The sequence below is a fragment of the Hibiscus syriacus genome, unplaced genomic scaffold (genome assembly GCF_006381635.1).
Source record: "Hibiscus syriacus cultivar Baekdansim isolate YM2019G1 unplaced genomic scaffold, ASM638163v2 tig00111095_pilon, whole genome shotgun sequence".
NCBI lineage: Eukaryota > Viridiplantae > Streptophyta > Magnoliopsida > Malvales > Malvaceae > Hibiscus > Hibiscus syriacus.
Window position 1 is genome coordinate 2,285,171 of NW_024062980.1, and position 21,933 is coordinate 2,307,103.

At 37.4% G+C, this 21,933-nt stretch overlaps 1 long non-coding RNA gene and 1 pseudogene across 4 annotated transcripts; one reads left to right on the forward strand and one right to left on the reverse strand.

Moving 5' to 3' along the window:
- Window positions 1-2,928: 2,928 nt before the first annotated feature.
- LOC120152668 lies at window positions 2,929-4,836 on the forward strand. 4 transcript variants are annotated; one of them, XR_005518698.1, is made up of 5 exons: window positions 2,929-3,001; window positions 3,103-3,166; window positions 3,285-3,403; window positions 3,879-4,429; window positions 4,509-4,836. It is a non-coding gene; the product is annotated as an uncharacterized LOC120152668 (long non-coding RNA). The 4 variants fall into 4 exon arrangements; XR_005518699.1 differs by having other exon boundaries at window positions 3,290-3,403; XR_005518697.1 differs by having other exon boundaries at window positions 2,964-3,166.
- Window positions 4,837-18,747: 13,911 nt separating this feature from the next.
- On the reverse strand, window positions 18,748-20,455 carry LOC120152654 (annotated as a pseudogene).
- Window positions 20,456-21,933: the final 1,478 nt, after the last annotated feature.

A 21,933-nucleotide genomic window follows, 5' to 3' on the forward strand; every position in this document is an offset into this window, starting at 1 on the left:
AAATAGGCATTCCAGACAAATATGTTATCATATGGCATCCTTTCTTCGCCCATGGATAAAACATTCTTTTGCGAACTTTGCATTATAGGATATGTATAGCTGTAGAAAAAATCTTTGGTCAAGTCCACTCTAGAAAGCAGCTTCTTGTACCTGAATCCGAAAAAGAAAAGAAAAAGAATAGTTAAAAGGCTACTAAACTTAGACCCTAAAATGCCAGTAGAAAGTGAGAGAAAAAACGACGAATAGCAAAATACAAACCAAAGGAATAAGCTGAAGACTACAACATAATATACATGCCCTATTGCTTAAAGGTATTAAATTGGTGACTATTATTGATAATAAAGTAACAAGGATAGATTTCCATGGCAGCATTTACAATTACTTAAAGGTATTAAATGAAAGCAAAATCTATTTAAAATATATAAAAAAATCCAAACAGGTCGGTGTTCAAAAGTTAAAAATTAAAGATCTTTAAACTTGGGAGACTGTAGTTCCCTTAACAAAATCACTCCACGTTCTTATAAAGCAAATAAAACAAGGCCTGGGGGATTCTTGCTTATTGGAGAAGACGATGTCACTCATCTGCCTTCAAATTAAAGTAGATTAGCAGAAACCAAAAATAGCAAGGGGAGACAATGCATTTCCCTGATTCTAATGTCTCACTGCTTACAAGTTACAACATAATAGCAACAAATTATTTAGTTTTCACATTTTTTACGTTGTAGTTACTGAGAGAAACCATACATCAAAATGGTGACTATCATTGCTGATATATAAAAAAGGATAAATTTCCATGAGCAATTATAATTACTAGAACGTGTTACAGAAAGCAAGATCTTATTAAAAGAGGGAACTGAAGCTAGAGTGGCTTTGATTTGATCTGGGATAGTGGCTCTGTATTATAGAATCTTCACCATTTTATTCACATCAGATTCCAGCTCCTCCAAGTCTTCTTCGGAGTCAAGCTCCGGTTCAGGTCGTCGATTGTCAATGGCAGTCTCGAGGGATTTCTGTTTGTTGTTTAGAGTCATGGAGTAAACGGGGAAGATTTTAAGATTTTTTTTTCACTTTTGGGAGGAGATTAAGGTTTTGAAATTTGAAAACTCGAGCTTAAACGGCAAATAATCTGCTGTCGAATATATTTCCTTGGTGTTTTGAAAAAAATGAAAAATGGTTAAAGGGGCGCGACACTTAAAAACTCTAAACATGCGGCGTTTGTAAACAAAAATGTCACTAGTATGAGTCTTTAGCGGCGTTTGTAAACAAAAACGTCACTAAAATACGAGTCTAGTGATGTATGTAAAAACGCCGCTAAAGTACTACTCTGTTGTGGCGTTTGTTGAGAAAATGTCAGTATAGATGAACCCTATTATGGCATTTGTATAAACGATGCTAAAGTACTACTTTGCGGCGTTTGTTAAAAAACGCCACTATAGATGACCCTATTGTGGCGTTTATATAAAAACACCGCTAAAGTACTACTATGTCGAGGCATTTGTTAAAAAACGCCACTATGGATAAATCTATTGTAACGTTTGTATAAAAATGCCGTTAAAGTACTACTCTATCGCGGTGTTTTGTATAAAAACAATGCTAAAATTACCATTTTATGGTGTTTAGAATGTAAACGAGTTATATATTTAAAATTAGTGACGTTTACTCTAAAAACGCCGCTGTAGAATAATTTTACTACGGTCGAAAAGCTTACAATGAGTTTAAAATTCATAACCAAACCAACATGCCTCAATCCCAATACTTTTGGGGTCGGTTGCGAAACCCAAGACAGAGAATCATTTGCATTGTATGCATGAATGTTCCTCCAATCAATCCTATCTACCAGGCACCATCTCCTCTTTAGGTTCTAATAGCTTCAAATAATTATTTATCAACTACAATCATGAGCTTTTTCAGGCCAATCAGCATTAAATTGAAAGTCAGGAATTTAACATAAAACAGCAAGGACGTTCCCATTGCCGCATCATAATACTTACACAGCTACACTGCTTTGAGCAATGTAAGCATTCACATTTGCAACAATTAGGAAAACCTATTAAGCCAAAAGAACAAAACCACCAAAGAACACCAGTTAAATAATTTGATAAATTAGTTCTGTTTCTAGCAGAACAACAAGGTCAGCAAGCTAGGTCAAAACTTTATATCCTCTAACAGTAGCAACACCCAGTGCAGAATTATGTGAAAAATAAGCTATGAGAAGTTGGCATGTGTAGAATTCAAAGAACATGACAATGACAACTTGAAATGGAATAAATTTGTAAATTCACCAATTAAGAACATAACTATATAGTTATTATCAGCACCATAGATATGAGAAGAGAAAAGTACACTTAAAAAGTTGAACATGAACAAGAAGCCTAGATGTGGTACAAGAAGTAACTTAAAACATAGGCCAAGAGACTGTTCCCCGCCCTCAAAGACAACCTTGAAAGAGTCTTTGAATACAGAATGACCAAAACTTTCGGATAGAACAACAAGGCCACCTGTCCTTTCGATTGCAACTTTCATTTCAGCAACCCCAACCTAAGAACAAAAAGAAAAAAAATACATCTTTAATAATATACATTTTGAAGAACGTCAATGCCTGAAATCATTGTCATTCACTTAAACTAAAAGGTCTGTATCAATGGTAAATGTACTGACTATTAGATTCCACAATTTTCTACAAAATAAAACTATACATCACAAGCCACCAATTATGGAAACATCACAAAATCAAGGTTTAGCATCTTCATGTTTTCACAGCATCTTAATGAATAAATTTCAAATGCAAGAAACAGAGAGTGATACAAATTCTAGGCAGAATGGACAGAAGCTGAAACTGGCCCATTACAAATATTACTTTAGTGTATTTAAGCCTATAAATAAAGTTCTTACCAGTCCATTAGAATAAGATTATTTGTATATTTTATCCGTAATTATCCTCCAAGTATGGCACATTGGCACTGGAGGTGCCCGCCGCCTAGCTTACGAGGAAGCTACCGAGGTAGGGTTTCAAATTAATGGTGAGCTTGCGAATGATGAGAGGTGTAGTTTATCTTAAACCACTCTGCTGCAAATACTAACTGGAAGAGAAAGTTTGTACAGATTGATGGGCAAACGCCGTTGTTTCTTTGTCAGCCTTCAATCTATTCTCTCTTCGCCAATCCAGGTAACTCTCCCCCCTCGCTTTTGTTGATTTCCTTGTTTATCTTTTGGAAAGTTAAAATTGAAGTTGATTTTACATTTCTCCATAGTTATTTGAATCTATTGTCTGATTGAAATGGAAGGGTAGGTGAAACTGAATGTTCCAAAGGCGAGGCTGAAATATGAAGCTCCGATCTGGTAGCCTTCCCTTTTTGTGGGAACAAAGTCCGTGGTGAAGTTTACACTATTAATTCTCATATGGGTATTTTTCTTTTCTCTTGTTTTTAATACTATTGATTTGTTATATATATTGCTATTGAGTCTCCTCCAACCCTTTTTCGGACATTTATTCTTTGATATGGGGATAGTGATGTAGCCTTCGTAATTTGTTATCAGAGTCCATTTGATATATTCAGATAATGATATAGAGTTATGGCCTTCATACTTTCATTTTTGCGCATGTATCCGCATCCGGCATACATGATGACATATATTTGAATATGGACAAGAGGATATCAGGATATGACCTTCCAATAATCATTCAAATACACCAGAGGACTTGAAAAAAATGACAATACTAGTTTTTGAAACTCAAATCCGAGTTCAAGTAACATAGTTAGTTATTTCTACTTCCTATTTGTTTTGTTTTGGGGGGTAAAAGTCGTTACTTTCTTGGTTCTTATTTGATTTTACATCTTTCAATGTGAACTAATGGAGTCAGATGGGTGTCTTTCTAGAAGAACCAAGCAGAAGTTGATGCAGCGGATGCTTCTTGGAGTAAACTTCGGTTGTTCTCAATCAGAACTTCAAATTTCTTCAGGTGAATCAGAACAGTTACTGAGTCGTGACCTTATTAAGATTCATTGCGACTATGAAGAGAATGTCACTGGTGGCTTCTCGGAAATCAGTCCAAGTGAAGAAAAAGGCCATGATCTATCTGTGTGGACAATTTCCGCAAACTGAGTGTTAAACAAATTGATGTGGCTAGATCAACGGGAAACCCTAGCAGTCATGGAAAGCAAACATCATGGTTGAGTTTCCTGAACTGTCCAATGATAATGAGGAGTCTAGACTTCGTATGGATGAAAATGTGGACAGCATATCTGGGAAGCCTTTTGATACAACTATGTGGTTAATCTACTAATTTAAATTCTCCAGAACTTATTTGTTTCCATGGACAATAAATTTTATTGTCATGCTATTTTTAATTCAGGAACTTGGTTTCGATTGTAAACAATTATGTATCCTGAAATATGTGATGCTCAACAAGCTGCCAAGGAGCTATCTGGTAATTTAAGTTTGCAAAAATATTTCTTATTTCTACACCAAATTATTTACTAATAGCAAAATTTTATGTGACACTGCAGCAACTGTTTATCTGTATCTCTTTGAAGAAACAACTAAGCTACATGATGATGACATGAAGGACCTTTTGAGTCTGCTCACGGTTTCTGAACTCCTTGACATTGTACACTTAAAAAGGTTTTTTTTTATGTCTACTTCCTTTTGTTCTATGGCACTATAGTATTCCTGTACCCTTTAAAAGCATTCCTTGTGATCCTTGGTGTAGTGTTTCAGGCTTCGGATGCAATTATTATAAAGCTAGTGTCATGTTCCGTTGGCCAAATTATTTGTCAATGTGATCATCTAACAATTCATTGGAATTTCTAGCTTAAGTTATTTTCTTTATCACTTTTAGCTGTTGTTGAGCAATGGCCACGGAATATTTGCTAGTTTTTTATTTAGAAAATAAGAAAATTGAGCTCTTCGTTGCCCCCTGAAAAAAGAACAAATGGATTAAAAAAGAGAGAGAACTGGTCTACAGTGACGAGGTATATTTGTTATTGAGCTAGTAGTGAATTATCTAGCTAACCTATATGATATCAAAATTGTTACATATTATTGTCTTCTCTTCATGTAAATCAATCAAATTGGTGATCTTATTCAAACAACTAGGCTTTTCTTAAATACACTTTCTGATTTCTGTTAAGCAACTCTTATGCAAGATTTCCATTTTATTGCACATATTTATCACTGTTTACGCACCCAAAAAAAATTCTTTTTTTTTTACTGTTCGCCATTATTTACAAGCATGGATTGAGGTCAACATGTGGCTAAAGCACATTTAAGTATAATTTATAATAGTAGTAAACGGAGCATTTTGGTTGGGTCTTCCTAATTTTGGTTGGTTCCATAGTTTTTGCTCCTAAACTAAGATTGGCCTCTGATGACTGCACATTAAGAGATCTATTGTGTGGACAGATACGGGTCAAACATTTTATATCTTTTTTAGTACAGTAACAAATTTGATTGGCCAATAGTGTGTAGATGGGGTTGTTAAGGACTGAATGCATTGCTTGTAAAGCTTAGTTTCCATTCGCACAGCTAACAGTTCCATGGCTTGGCCCTAGAATTGGTCCTTCCCTCAACAGAACTTTTTGACATGTGATTTGGAAGGAGTGAAGAAACGAATTTAGATCAAACAATGGTAGTAGCCTCATTTATTTAGTTAAATCACAAGTTTAAGGATTGCGAAAGATGTTGCCTTTTCAATCCAAAATTGGCTTTCTTTTTTTTTATAGGAATTGAAGGCCTCATTAAAAACCTCCTTGATTAGAGGGACTTATAGATAAGTTCCTTAATCAGCGGAAGGAGGAAAAGAGTGCCTTAGGATTTCATTAAACATAAAAAACCAGTATACATCCAGAGATCGACCCCCTACATAAAACATAACACTATAAAACAACCGAAAACACCCCCACAGCAGCAACAAAACTCAACCTAATCCAACATATCAACCGCAACAGCCTCAAAAGGACTGACCCGACTGAAAGCCTAACTCTTGGCTCGAAGGGCACCAGAAAACAAAACTCCTAAAATAAAGACCAAAAAGTATAGCTGACTCAAACCAAAGAAGCCAAAATAAAACACAACATCCAGGAGCTTCCACACGAAGAGGGCAGAAAACCCAGCTGTAGACCCTTTCTCCAAAGCTGGAAAAACCGGAAACATATTATGGCTCCAAGAACAGACAAAACACCCTCACATTGAACCTTCTTCTGTTTCCTGGTTCAGCAGTATCTAGCCTTTATTTGGGGACCCGAATCTCTCTCTTCAAAGGATTGGGAAGAGTTAAATTCCCCTCCAATACTCTAAGAATCTGTTCCAAATTCTTATCTACAAACCCCGATTTAGCTCTTCCATCCAAATTGCCAACCACATCCCCATCCTGTTGGGCCTCCACACCCTTGGAATTACTAATAGCACGCTTTTTGATAATGTTAATCACGTTCTTCATCACCTTTGCCTTTAACCGACCATCCAAGTTGGACGAATCAAAAAAATCCATTATTCCCTCTATATCACGTGCAGACTTACAACTTTCGCTTCTTTCAAAAACTGACTCTCTCGCCGCTTGTTCCAACACAATCTCGTGCTCCACCACATCCTCGAATTCCGAAGGAATCTTCCCCATACCAACAACATTATTCCTTAAACCCATAATATAATCCTCCCCTATGTTCCTCTCCACTACTTCCCCACCTGACAAGATGCAGCCATTAAATCTTTCCCCCATACAACATAATAGACTTTCTTCGTCCACAGAACATCGCTAAGAAATCTTCTCCACCGAACAGTCCACGTTTCTACCAGCTGAACAGTCCACGTTTCTACTAGCTCCCTCAAGACATACCTCCACCACGGGAGAAATAACTGGCGAGACACCGACGAGCTCCCCCACTAAAGAGAACGGGGAGGCAACTGCCTCATCCATCAGGAACGAGTCTGCCCAGACCGAAACAGGACTGAAACAAGGCTCAAACTCAGAAATAAAAACTGTAAAAAACAAATCCCCAGCTTTCAAAACAACGGATTCTTCCACACGTGTTTGGCAGTTTGTAATAATTTGAAACAAAGCCCTATCAAAAGAGCCTGGATTCACAGATCCTTCCTCAATGGAGATAAGTTCTCCCCATTTGTCTGCAATGCTTCTGAAGGTGGAAGGATTCCACAAAAACGGTGGGATCCCTTTGCACGAAAGCCACGCCCGGCGACTGCTGCAATGAAAGTTTTCCGACCACACTTCTACTTTGCCAAAACATTTATTCAATGCCCCCATCTGATTGTTCAGCGAGAAATCCCTACTCTCTTCATCCTCAAAATGATTAGAACTGCTAGCCCGCTTAACCTCAAAATTTTCAGGCCTAATATGCCTTCCTTGTGCATAATAGCAGCCAACTCTTTCATCTTAAAAAAATTTCTGCACCACCCTACCAAGCTGCCTCTGCAAGTTAAAAGCTTGACCTCGTCAACAGAACCCACAATGGGAACCTCTAAACGCCCAACATCCTCCCTTTTACTCTTGCTCACGGCTGGTTTTAAACCAGAAAACTTCTTTCTCCAAAAAGCTGCCCGAGGTTGAAATCTGGCCAAGAAAACTCTAACTTCATTACCACGAATCCTAGATCTGTCAACACAGCTGATAGCCTTCCTTGCGTCCTCCAAACTGGTGAAACGAACAAAGCCAAACCTACTTCCTCCCTTGCTTCTTTTGTTAGGGATGAAAGAATCGACCACCTCTCCATATTTATCGAATAACAGCCAAAGACCTTTATGATGAAAAAGCTCTGGAATGTTGAAAATGATCACCGTAAAACAATTCTTCCCAGCAGAACTAATCACCTTACTTGCCATCATAAGACAAAAAGAGAGATCAAAGAAAGAGCTGTAAAAAAAACGTCTTAAAATCTAGAGAGAAGCAGGAGCTTCTCTCACTTCATTAGGAGATATATGTGCTTTTTTCCATACAATCTCATATATTTGACAGGAAAAGTGATGTTATTTTTTACAAACAATTCCACAAGCAGCAAACCTGAAGAAAAAGATCAGTAATGGGCTTCTAATACAATAAAATTGTCTTAAAAGTTATTTAATCATTCAAATAATTCTGTATTATGTTCAGATTACTAAGAAAGCACAATCTTTATTTCCTGCTTATGAAGGTAATATAATTTCAGAACAAGAATCCGTAAATTCTATGTATTTTGCAAGTCCAATTGTATTTATTATTGTTGGTTTATAAATTTTAGTCCTAGGATTTTTGGAGATTTGTATTAGGATATCATTAGAAGCTGAGGTGCTCAATTGAATACTTTGCTTCTTCCTTCTAATTTGATGTTTAACAATTCAATATTTTGTACTGTTGCATGGTGTTGTGGTGTAGTTGTTATCACTTCAGTCTAACACACTGATGGTCTTTGGTTCATGTCGTCAGTCTAACACACTAAAGGTCTTTGGTTCATGTCGTCAGTCTAACACACTAAAGGTCTTTGGTTCATGTCCGGGTGACGCCATTGTTAATTCAGTTTTAGTTTTTACTGCCTTTTCTTTACACTGAAATTAGAAGTGGTCACCAGGGATCAAACCCAAGTTACCAATGTGATAAGCTGGAATACTCACCGCTATACTACAACGACTTTGTTGTTAATAGATTTATTATTCGCTCTCAGACATATTAGTATTTGAAGATAGTTGTTTAGTAATTATGATTTAAAGATGCCTATCACCTGGAATTCAATTCTTCAATTCATTCTCATGTAAAAGATTGATTTTATTGAACTTTTTATTCATGTGATGCTTGTATTACGTTGAGATTACTAAGAAAGAACAATCTCTTTTTTTCCTGCTTATAAAGGTAATATAATTTCAGAACAAGAATCCATCAATTCTATGTATTTTTCAAGCATGGGCGGACCTTTGTGGGAATCAAGAGGAGCCTTGGTCCCTGACAATTATTTTATAAGTATCAATTAATATTGAAAAATATATATTTTTGAAAAATAAATAAAGAAAACCTTACGAGGCTCCTCTCAATTAAAAAAAATTGTATTTCTTAAAAATAGAAAATTCTTCAACTTACAAGGCCCAATTCTATTTCTTATTGTTGGTTTTATAAATTATAGTCATGGGATTTTTAGAGATTTATATTAGGATATCATTAGAAACTGAGATGCTCAATTTTATCTATGTATTTTATTATATTTGTCCATCTGATTTCTTATTGCTGGTTTATAAATTGTAGTCTTATTCTACCACAGGATTTTTAAGAAAACTGAGATTTTTATTTGGATATTATGAAGTTGAGGTGCTCATATTCTGATTTCCCTTCAATACCTCAATGATATCTTATATGGTGTCTAGTAATTAAATATAATGTCTCGTTTTATACTACAACGATTGTTTCCTTGATACTTTATTTTTGGTCATTAGTAATTATGTATGTTCATGTGTATTCCTTTTGAAATTTTTATAGGAGAAGGAAAATATTAACATCTTGATTTATAAGAACATTTATTAGCTGACCCTATTCCCATATGTAATGGGGTAAGGGGGAGGTAGGGTAGTAAGCTGCCCCCAACGCTAGGTTGATAGCAACTTCCGTAGAAGAACTCCAGCAATTATGAATTGCCCACCGTGGGACTCGATCCCACGACCACAAGGTTAAGAGCCTTGCGCTCTTTGATTTATAAGAACATCACTATGCAATAAGGCAAGAAACTTATCTTTCTCAAGTACATTGCATTCTCTTAAAGATCTCCATGGTGATTGTGTTTTCAAACGGTTGATTGTTCCTCAATAACAAGTTTCACAAGTTGTTCAATAGTTGGTTCAATGACATGTGATTGATTTCGGATTTTTTCAAGTTCAATATTTCTATCACCTCCTTTTCTAGAGATAAATTCTATCTCGGAGAAGACTGTAGTTCGAACGACAAACATTTTACTTTCGGTAGGAATAATATCATTTAATTTCTTAGTATATGTCACAAAGATACACTTTTGAGATTCGAGTTTTTCAGTTATCCGATGTTAACCATTAGTTTTATAGCCCAAATCTTGATGAAAAAAAAAGATAGAAAGATCAATGTACTTATATGATGTATTTTAAATCAATTTAGATGGTACACGATTCAGTGTGAAAACAATTGTTTCAAGTACATGTCTCCAAAATAAGATAGAAAGATCAACATAATTCATCATCGATCGAACTATGTTCAACAGTATTCAATTTCTCCTCTCTAAAGTTATTCCATTGTGGAAATCCAGAAAATTGATCTTACTGGTATAACTTGCACAAAGAAGCAAAGACTTATCGAGGGAATGCATAAAAATATCGTCATCTTCATGTAAGAAGAAGCACACTGCCAAACTATAAGTTCTAGATTCAGTCATCAATGACACTCCAAACCTTGTAAATTCCAAGCATCGCCATTACAATTTATTTAACCTAAAAGTTGAGAGAAAAAACACAAGAGAAAAAACAAATTACAATAGCAAACAATACACAAGCAATGTGTCTTGTCAGTTTTCCTTTCCGGTTTTAACATATCCATTGGACATGAACAGAAATATCACAGGTTGCACAATGATAAAACCAACATTTTAGATCCCGTCGTCCTTCGCAAATATCACAATAATGACGTTTTGAATAAGATGTTTATCGCATTTGTGTCGAGCTGTAGTCAGTAGCCAAAAACATTTATGATCTAAAACAAAACAGGTTTTGCAAATCTTACAACGGAACACCCCCGGTCCAACCAAGACCACAAGCACTACATTGCCCTTTGTAGTCTTTGTAGAAAAAGAGAGGGTGTTTGTTGACGAAAACGGGTAAAGAAAACGAAAGAACACGAGAATTTTACGAGGTTCGGCAATGTGCTTACGTCCTCGGTGCCTAGGCGGCGCTAGAAGTTTTATTCAATGATGTTTTAGGTCTAGGTTACATCTCTATTTATAATAGAAAACCCTGGTACATAATTACAAAATTAACCCTGTACCGTACCGCGGGGGCTACGCCCCCGCACCCTCAACCCACATAATTTGTAACCCCACAACGAGACTTTCTTTGTAAAGACAGTTGATGTTCGCTTCGCTCCATCTCATGTCCTCTTTACTGGTATATTTATGAGCCATACCTAACAAATCTCCACCTTGGCGAATATCCTACCCCTTGGAAACTTCAATGTGGGTTGGGTTACCTTGTTTCTTTAACAACTCGAAACATTCAACAAGTCCAAGCAATGCTTGAACTTGTATGTCGTAACTGGCTTGGTGAACATATCAGCGGCATTCTCATCAGTATGTACCTTCTGAAACAAAACCTCTCCAGATGCAACCAACTCTCTGATCTTGTGGAACCTTACATCAATATGTTTAGTTCTAGCACGATACACCTGATTCTTAGCCAAGTGAATAGCACTTTGATTATCACAAAGCAACTGAACTCCACCTTGTTGAACACCCAACTCCTTCACTAAACCAATAAGCCATAAAGCTTCTTTTGCAGCTTCAGCCGCTGCCATGTATTCAGCTTCAGTTGTAGATAGTGCAACGACAGATTGAACAGTAGACTTCCAGCAAATAGGCCCTCCACCAAGAGTAAACACATACCCTGTCGTAGATCTTCTATTATCCAAGTCACCTGCATAATCTGAATCCACATATCCTACAACCAAAGGATTATCCCGCTGACTCCCAAAAACAATTCCATGTCCCACAGTACCCTTTAAGTACCGAAAGATCCACTTGACTGCATCCCAATGTTGCTTACCAGGTTTAGACATGTACTTACAAACTTGACTAACAGCATGAGCTAAATCAGGACGAGTACATACCATCGCATACATCAAGCAGCCAACAGCATTAGAATACGGAACCTTTGCCATATTTTCAGCTTCCTTATCTGTCTTAGGGCACTGTTCTGATGAGAGCTTAAAGTGATTCGCCAATGGAGTGCTAACTGGTTTCGCGCTGCTCATCGCAAACCTTTCTAGCATTTTCTCAACATAACCCCGTTGAGATAGCCGCAGTTTCCTTGAGTCTCTGTCCCTGCAAATTTCCATTCCAAGAATTTTCTTTGCAGCACCTAAATCTTTCATATCAAATTCCTGACTCAATAAAGTTTTCAAACCGATAACATCATCCATGTTCTTCGCAGCAATCAACATATCATCAACATACAGTAATAGAAAAATAAAAGAACCATCATCAAGGCTCTTAACATAGACACAACAATCATACTCACATCGGTTGTAGCCAATCTTGATCATATAGGAGTCAAACCGTTTATACCACTGTCTCGGAGACTGTTTTAACCCGTACAAAGATTTCTTCAATCTGCAAACTAAATGCTCGTTTCCAGGTTGAGTGAAACCTTCAGGTTGCCGCATGTAGATCTGCTCCTCTAAATCACCATGCAAAAAAGCTGTTTTAACATCCATCTGCTCTAAATGCAAATCCCAACTAGCCACCAATGCAAGTACTGCTCGGATTGAAGTGTGCCTGACCACAGGAGAAAAGATTTCATCATAATCAACTCCTTTCTGCTGTGAAAAACCCTTCGCTACCAAACGAGCCTTGAACTTCTCCCCCTCTTTTTCTGTTACTGCTGGTTTCTTCTTATACACCCATTTGCAACCAATCGGCTTCTTACCCTCAGGAAGGGGAACTAACTCCCATGTGCGATTGTGATTCAAAGACTCCATCTCCTCAACCATGGCTGCCATCCACTTGTCGTTTTCCTGACTAGTAACGGCATCATGAAAAGTAACTGGATCATCACTGCTAACAGTAAGTGCAAAAGATACTAAGTCTTCAAAACCCAATCTGTTCGGAGGCTTTATATTCGTCCGTCTCACCCTGTCTCTGGCGAGACTATAATCCTGCAAATCATCCGTAGTGGAACCACCAGAAGTCGGTTGAGAAGTTTCTGGTTTCTCAACTGGAAACTGCTCGAAATCTACCACTGTCGTGTCTTGCTTATGCTGCAACATAGACTGTTCATAAAAAACGACATCTCTACTAATCACAACTTTCTTCGCAACTGGATCCCAGAACTTGAATCCTTTGACACCTTTCTTGTAACCCAGAAAAATACACTCCTTCGATTTTGCATCAAGTTTGGATCTCTCATCAGCAGGTACATGCACATAAGCAGGACAACCAAAAATCCGTAAGTTATCAAAACTAACATCATGACCAGTCCATACCTCTTCTGCAACTTTCCCAGCCAGCGATGCCCTTGGCGATCTGTTGATAAGGTAACACGCCATGTTAGCAGCCTCAGCCCAGAAGTGTTTGGGAAGCCCCGCATTCAACCGCAAACATCTGGCTCTTTCATTCAACGACCTGTTCATTCCCGCAACACCATTCTGTTGTGGTGTCTTGCGCACTGTAAAATGCCTCTGAATCCCATGCTCCTTACAGAATTGTAGGAACTGTGAATCTGTGTACTCCGTACCATTGTCAGACCGCAAACACTTGATTTTTCGTCCTGTTTGGTTTTCTACCTCAGCTTTCCACAGCTTGAACTTCTCAAAAACTTCAGATTTCTGTTTCAAAAAATACACCCAAACTTTCCGTGAAAAATCATCAATAAAAGTAACATAGTACCTAGATCCACCCAAAGACGATGTCGTGGAAGGCCCCCATACATCAGAATGCACATAATCAAGAATCCCTTGAGTTGTGTGCTTCGCAGTCTTGAAACGGACTTTAGTCTGTTTACCAAGAACACAATACTTGCAAAAATCGAGCTTACAGCATTTGACACCATGCAACAAGTTTCTCTTGTGTAATTCTGCCATACCACGTTCACTAAGATGAGCAAGGCGCATATGCCACAATTTTGTCGTATCATCACAGGACTCAACAGAGTGAACTCCACCTGCAACGGTACTCCCTAACAATCTGTAGATATTCCCTGCAGTCATCTTGCCTTTCATCACAGTCAATGCTCCTTTAACAATCCGAATGGTTTCCCTATCCTCGTCAGCCTTAGGGATAAAACCATTCTTGTGCAAAGTGCCCAAGGAAATCAAATTCTTCTTCAAGTCTGGGATATGTCGAACACCACTCAACGTCCGAACGAAGCCATCGTGCATCTTAATTCTGACATCACCAATACCAACAATATTGCAACATCGATCATCACCCAAATAAACCGAACCAGAATTAACCGGCCTGTATGTCGAAAACCATTCCCTATTTGGCGTGATGTGATAAGAACATCCAGAATCAAGAATCCAAGCATCCGTCAATTGTGTCGTTGAAATAGAAAGCATATCACCCTCACTGCAATCAGAAGTATCATCCTCGACCACGTTCACAGACTTGGATGAGCCATCACGCTTCTCATCGGTCTGCTTTTTCAACTTCGGACAGTCTCGCTTCATATGTCCCGCCTCCTTGCACTTGTAACAGTGAATCGTCTTCTTATCCCTGGATTTGGATCTGGAATTTCGCTTCCCGGACCCTGTCTTCTCTGGCTTCCGTCCACGATCTCGATTACCCTTGACATATAAGCTATCGGCTTGAGAGTTTTCCCCTGCATTCTGCTTCCGCTGGTTGTGAGCCAACAAGGCTGCAGTAATCTCCTCAACGTTGATAGTCTCTTTCCCATATGTAAGAGTAGTCACCATGTGTTCGTAAGAGGAAGGCAATGAACACAACAGAATCATCGCTCTGTCTTCATCCTCAATTTTCACATCAAGCCGAGCCAGATCAGAAACGATTTGATTGAAGACATTCACGTGTTGCGCCAAATCGTGATCGTCCTGCATCTTCAGCCCATACAACCGCTGCTTCAGATACAGTTTTGTCGTTAAGGATTTGGACATAAACTGACTTTCCAACTTCCTCCAAATTTCGTCTGGAGACGATAGATGCATGACGTGATACATGACCTCGTCCGCCAAGCATAATCGTATGGTTCCTGCCGCTCGCTGCTGCAATTCTTCCCAATCTTCCTCATCCATCGACGCCGGCTTTGTAGGTCGCAAAGCCTTCAAGATCCCTTGCTGCGCCAATAGATCCTTCACCCTCGTTTGCCATAATCCGAAGTTACCCTGACCATCGAATTTCGCGACTTCGAATTTTGCTCCTGACATCTGATACCAATTGTTGACGAAAACGGGTAAAGAAAACGAAAGAACACGAGAATTTTACGAGGTTCGGCAATGTGCTTACGTCCTCGGTGCCTAGGCGGCGCTAGAAGTTTTATTCAATGATGTTTTAGGTCTAGGTTACATCTCTATTTATAATAGAAAACCCTGGTACATAATTACAAAATTAACCCTGTACCGTACCGCGGGGGCTACGCCCCCGCACCCTCAACTCACATAATTTGTAACCCCACAACGAGACTTTCTTTGTAAAGACAGTTGATGTTCGCTTCGCTCCATCTCATGTCCTCTTTACTGGTATATTTATGAGCCATACCTAACAGTGTTGGTGTATTGAACTTGTTACTTCACCTGGAGTCAGAGCAATCACACAACGAATGTGTTTCTTGCACTCATTACACTTGTAGGAGAAGGCATTAGACCAGAAACTACAACACTCACAAAGGATAAATGAGCCTGAAGTAAGCTTGAGAGGTTATGATGCCAAACATGCTTCACCCTAGGTAACATGGCACAAACTTTATGAAGAAAAAAATCGCACTAGAGACAACAGTAAAAATGAATCCGAAAAAGGTAACATGCACCCATCACAACTTTTATCATACTCCATAATCTTGTCACTTAACATTAGGTTATGCATATGCTTTACTTCTATAGCATTCCCAACATTGTTCCTCTGAAAAACACAAGTGATTGACTCAACAGATTTATCTAGCAACTTCAATCTTTCACTAGATTTCTGATCATCGTTTTCGAATGAAACCAAAAAATATGAACTTTCATACTTATCACACAATTCACATGGAATATAGTTTTGCAATCCAAACACAAGTAATTACCGAGCTCCTCATTGACCTTATCATGACAAATTATGCAATCCGAACTTTTAAAGTCTTCTTCTACTTCAAGGGGATAGTGGTGAAAAATGAGATGATCGTGCCACTTGCTTTTGATCACGCGTGGCAATGAAATGCATTTATTATGGACTACAATGTTGCATGTATAACATATATAGCCAACATAATTTCCTTCATCACCACATGCATCACAAAAAAAAAAGGGGCTTGTCTTTGAATCAGAGTGAACTGATGTCGAAAACTCCTATCTTCAACAACAGGAGGTAGTAATGAACTAAGCAACAAACACTCAATGTGAATAAAGAACTTACAAAGTGAACAACGATAAACAAATCTTCTTCTCGGGATTATTTGACTACAGCATATCTCGCAAGGACAATATTCACAATCAAATTGTAGAAAAAGAGGATGTCTGCGGCGAAACATATGATTGATTTTAAAGGTAGCTCGGCCCATTTTTATGTAAATTAAACCCACAATCTAGAGAAAAGTATGGATACTTTGCTAATGATTCCTAACACCCAAAGCACTTGTTAGCATCTTCAAGTTTTTTACCATCAATTTGAGTGGAAATCAATGGATCTTCAACATGTTGAAGCTCTTTCAAATTCTTTTCAGCAATACTAAATGTAAATAGAGCACATTTAATATGAAAGTCAAATTTGCAAGAGCAATGATAAAGGAACTTCGTACCAGCTTTAATGCAAAAATCGCAAACATAAGACCCCGATTGATAAGGTGGTGTTCGCAATGAAAAGGATGATCGCAATGAACAGGATGATCAATCTGGGGAGGTGCTTCGGCACATCACGTGTGGAGGTAAAAGCAGCGACATTCCTCTCAGCCGAAACATGGAGCCAATGCCTTCTCCCCGCACATCCAACACTCGGCTTTTTCACTTAGTTTGCTGATTTGCATTTCATTCAACAGAAGCAGTAGATGTTGATGCCCAGAATGTTTATACTCTTCCATTGCTCCTCCTTCTCTGTCTCTTCCAAAGGAACACAAAATTAATCAAAACCCCAAAGATTCAGAGCAAAGTGAATGCAAAAAAGGAACTAAAATAGAGCAGCTGAAATGGTGGTTTTACCTCATAAGGAATCAAATGTCAACGCTTTTCTAGTAAGGTGAGTAGGTAGATTTCACACTGTTTTGAAAAGTAACTTCATTTGTTTTGCGTGTTACCACAGGGAACTATGAATCAGATGGATCAAGTTTTTCTTGATTAAACAAAATTCAGCTTGAATGGTGCGTTGTACTATTAAAATTTTTAAATACATCAAGTGGATGATGAAGATGTTTAATCATACGTTAAACCAATATAGAAATCAATTGAAACAGGGAAACATAATAAAATTCAAAATATGAATCATGATTAAATTATTATAAGAGTACCAACTGTGTTTTGCAAAATGTCCTTTTAAGAAGAGAGGCTGGACTATGACTTAAAATAACATCCTTGTTCTCCTCCCTGGTTGTCTTATCTCTGACTAGCAACGGTTGCTGTTGTACAGATTTTGAATCCAACAGGCACCAATGTTTTCTGTTGCTTTCGCACATTGTGAGGTTCCAGTTAATTCAAGAAGGGTGATGAATAGGGCCAGTCCAATGAGTTTTAATGCCCTGGGTAAGATAATAATTTTATGCCCCTATACTTGATAATAGTCAAAACATAAGTAATTTTTTAAAACAAAAATGTAATATGTAGCCCATAAACAATCAAAATTCAAACAATCAATATAAAACTAATTTACAAAAAGGCACCTAAGTCTTGGGGACTATAAACTAATTTACCCTTCAGCTTCAGTGACTACAATTTAATTTACCCAAAAAAATTAATATAAAACCTAAATTTAACAGCAAAAAAAAAAAAAGAAGCATGTAAATATTAAAATATATACTAAATATAATGATTTTCATTTACACAAAAAGAGAAGAGATTGTAGCAGTCTACCTAAAAGCAACAAAATTGGTTTTGGATTAGACACTACTTGATAACATTTGCATAGATGATTGACGCACCTGTACACAGAACCATCGGCCAAATAAGCCCCATAGCGTCCTACAGACGCTGCAACTAAATATACTAGACCTAAACTAAACTCACGCAAAGAACCCTTAGCCGCTCGGCCCCTCTCCCTTCTCTCCAGTCCACTCACTTCGTCTTCTCCGATCGAAAGCCCTAAGGGCTTCAACTCACGCCAGCCTCTCGAAAGAAATCCAAAGCTTCGGTCTTGGACTCTGATGACTCAAATAACCTCGGTAAACATCTAACCTTATTTTACTTTTTTTATATTGATTCGAGAACAATAAAAAACAGAAAATGGTTGCATGGTATTATTTAAGGAAAATCCATACCTTTGTAAATGATCTTTTATTTTTATTGTTGAATTCTCGCAAATACAACTGAGTTTTTTGCTGTTACCAAACGTTTTTCATTCGAAAAACGCTCCTTTCAAAGAAAAAATAAACCCTCCCCTCTCTGTTACAAGTGTTTCGAATAGGATGAGGATTTTTAATCAAATAGTTTACTTTGCTCATTCCCTTTTCGTGTATTTTGCTTGCTAATGGTCCGAATGGTTTTTTCAAATCCTCTTTCTTCCCCCTTTTTTTTTGCTCGAAATGGTTCCCATTTTCTATTTTTTCCATCGAATCCTGCTTGTCCTATTGTTGATTTTTCTTCGTTATTTGGTGAATTGAAATCCCAAAAATTTAGGGATTTAGATTGCTTTTTCTTCTTTGACTTTGGGATGATTTGCCGTAGAATTTTGATGATTTGGGTTACTGCTTGCAGATTTGGTGATGACGAATGGCTTGCCTTGAGCTGGTGTGCGGCGCTGACAGCTTGCTTCACTTGGTTTTGGGCTAATTTTTTTTGGGTCAAACATGTTGCCCTGGACTAAGGTCTATCCGACACATGTATCGGGCCGGCCTTGGTGATGAATCGAGTCATCAGAATCATATTCAGAAAATAAATTATAATCTGACTCCAATTCAGAATCAAAACCGTCTCCAAAGCCTTTATGACCACGTACAATCTTTGATGGGTCCTTGCGACTGACATCAGCGGTTTTCTTGTATAAGCCCCTGCTTCGGTCCAAAAATCCATTTCGCACCATGCTTGCAAATCTTTCCCTAACATCAACAATGGGGTGTCTCTGAATAAGCTGTTGACATTCATAAGCTTCCCTAAGAACAACAGTTTGAGTATCTGACATCTTGGAAATATAAAAGATGCCAGGATGGCGCTCAAACACCTTAGTGAACTTCTGAGGTAGTGACAATGGTTTCCGTAGATTACTCACATTCTGACGCAGTGATTTCTTAAGGTGAAGAAGCTCGTGAAACACGCCCACAATTCTCTTCTCCGACACATCTGTACGTGGATCCAAGTGAGAGGCATCGGCATAAGGTGAAGTATATGTATATGGTAGTTTCTGCCATTCTCTTAGCCATTCCATGCACTTTCTCTTGAGTCCAAAACCCCTAGTGAACCATATGGGAAAGGCTAAACAGCTATTCTTCAAATTATCTTCTGTTTGCAGGTTCTCTAATTGGGAGACAACAAGTGTATCATTCCATGATAAAAGCTTCAAACCAAAGCGATCATCAGGAAGGCGAAACAAAGAAAAAATATCAGCATACTTCGGGATCAAGCTATTGCAGTAATCGTAAGGCAACCCCAAATCCCATTTCAGTTGGTCAATAGTCTGTAAAGGAAGGGCCCTATCCTTGGAGAGCATCAGCAGTTTGCGAAGCCTGTTAATCAAATCCATCACATTTTCCCTGATGATACCAAGTTCTTCGTGGTGAAGATTTAAGGCTTCGAGGGTCAACTCGAAGCAAGGAACACGAGTGCCAGCACTGTCAAACACATAAGATTCATGAAAAATGGTAGGATATCTCCTGATAAATGTGGATAGCTTAAGATCATGGGGCAAGCCCAATTGACCGCGATGTCGGGAAAGATGGTAAATGGGGAGACAACCATTTGGGGCAGAGGAAAGTATGGAGACAAGATTGCAGGCAGCTCTCAAGTCTCTTTCACAAGCAATAACAGCATCTAAGACTTTATCTTTAACCCATTTGAACTTAACATAACTAAACTGAAACTCTGCTGGTAATTAAATCCCTTCCTCAACCCACATGAAAAGCCAAACCCTTTACCTTTTTCACACAAAAACCAGAAACTCATTTCTTTATTAAAAAAAAAACTACAGGCTCCCAAGTTCATCAATCAGCAGCATCTAAAGAAACAAAGGGAAAGTCCCAGATTAAGATTTTTGTTAATTGCAACTAAATAGGGGGGGGGGGATGGAAAAGAAAGAAGGGTAATCCATTGAGGCAATATATCGAACACGTTAAGTGCAAAACTGCTGGAATCTGAGAACGCCTTACTCTAACATAGATGAGCTGAATTCGAACAAGGACTCCACCGCGACTCTGGCTAGATTAACTTGTGAAGCAAATCCATTTTCAAACATTACACCGAGTCTACAATTCTATGCAGATTACCCAACTATATAGACCGGTTGCGTTTTTACATTAACGAACTATATATATATAGTTAGGGTAAATTAACTTATTTAGCTATCCAATTATTATCCTATTTTCACTTTAGTCGTTGTATTTTTATAATAATATTTTTAAATTTTTAATTAAACTAAAAATTTATATATACTAATACTTTAACTTAGTTCTAAAAGGATTTAATAAATATAATCTTTATTTTAAATATTAATTATTCTTCATTGCTTCTCTTTTTCCCTTTGCGAGAAAGGTGGCATAGGTGATAAGAAAATATGAGATTAAAGAAAAATTATCATTGAAACTGTAGGTTTATATAACCCACACTACTAACTAAAATTAAAATTGGACATTCGTCCTTGTTTTTGCATTATTCGATTCGGATTAGTCGATTAATAGATCAAGTACTAATAGTAATACTAAAAAATGAAAATTGTCCAATAAACTAAAGCCCAACTAACTAACTAAAACAAACCAAGCCAACTTATTTTTAACATTCTTCATGTTTCTTCAACTTTCTTAATCTTCTTCAAGGTATTGATTATTGAGCAAGAAAACATAAACACTTGAGTTGTTTTTTAGAATACTTAAGTTGGTTATCAAATGAAAAATACTTCTTTCATGCTTTCCGGTGTGTATCATTTTTCTTGTCTTTCATCACCTATTCGAGCATTCTTTTTATTGGAAGCAAGATGATTAAACTACAAACTTTCGAGTGTAATCAAGGTTGTTACACTCTTAAACCTTTTCCAAAGAATTTTATGCCATAGATACTTGACTATTAAACATTCAAGTTCCATGCTACACACAGAGCCCTATCTAGGCTGGGCAGATTCTGCCCAGGGGTCCAGAATTTTTCATAATTTATTATACTTGCAAAAAAAATAGTTTTATATTAGTTATAGTATCAAATCATTTTTAATATTTGTTATTAGGGGTTCAATTTGTTCATAATATTTATTATTATGGGCTTAGTTTCTTCGAATATTTATTATTAGGGGCCTACTCTTTTTTTTATAGAAGCAGTTAGTTTTATTAAAAATAGAAACTATTCAGAATTAGAATGAAGATTTAAAATTATAATGTAAACGCAAACAAAATTATAATTAGGATATTTTCCTATAACATTTGACACAAAAACTGGCCACCTAGATCACACAGGGACCAAATAAGGAAAAGGTTAAAAAACTTAACCAAAAAGTTTGAAGAAAACAAAGATACGAACAAATTTGATTACATCGACAAATGAACCACAAAAGTGAATGAAGCTACTGAAGGGTGCCAACAAATCGTAAATTAGAGACAAACGACGTGAAAAAACTATTCACAAACGTAAAACACATATCCAAATCAATCCGAAAGTCCAAAGCAGGGAAGATCATCATGATAACAAAAAAACGTCATCTTGATCAGTCGTGACGATGCCAACTCTAACCCTGAGAAAAA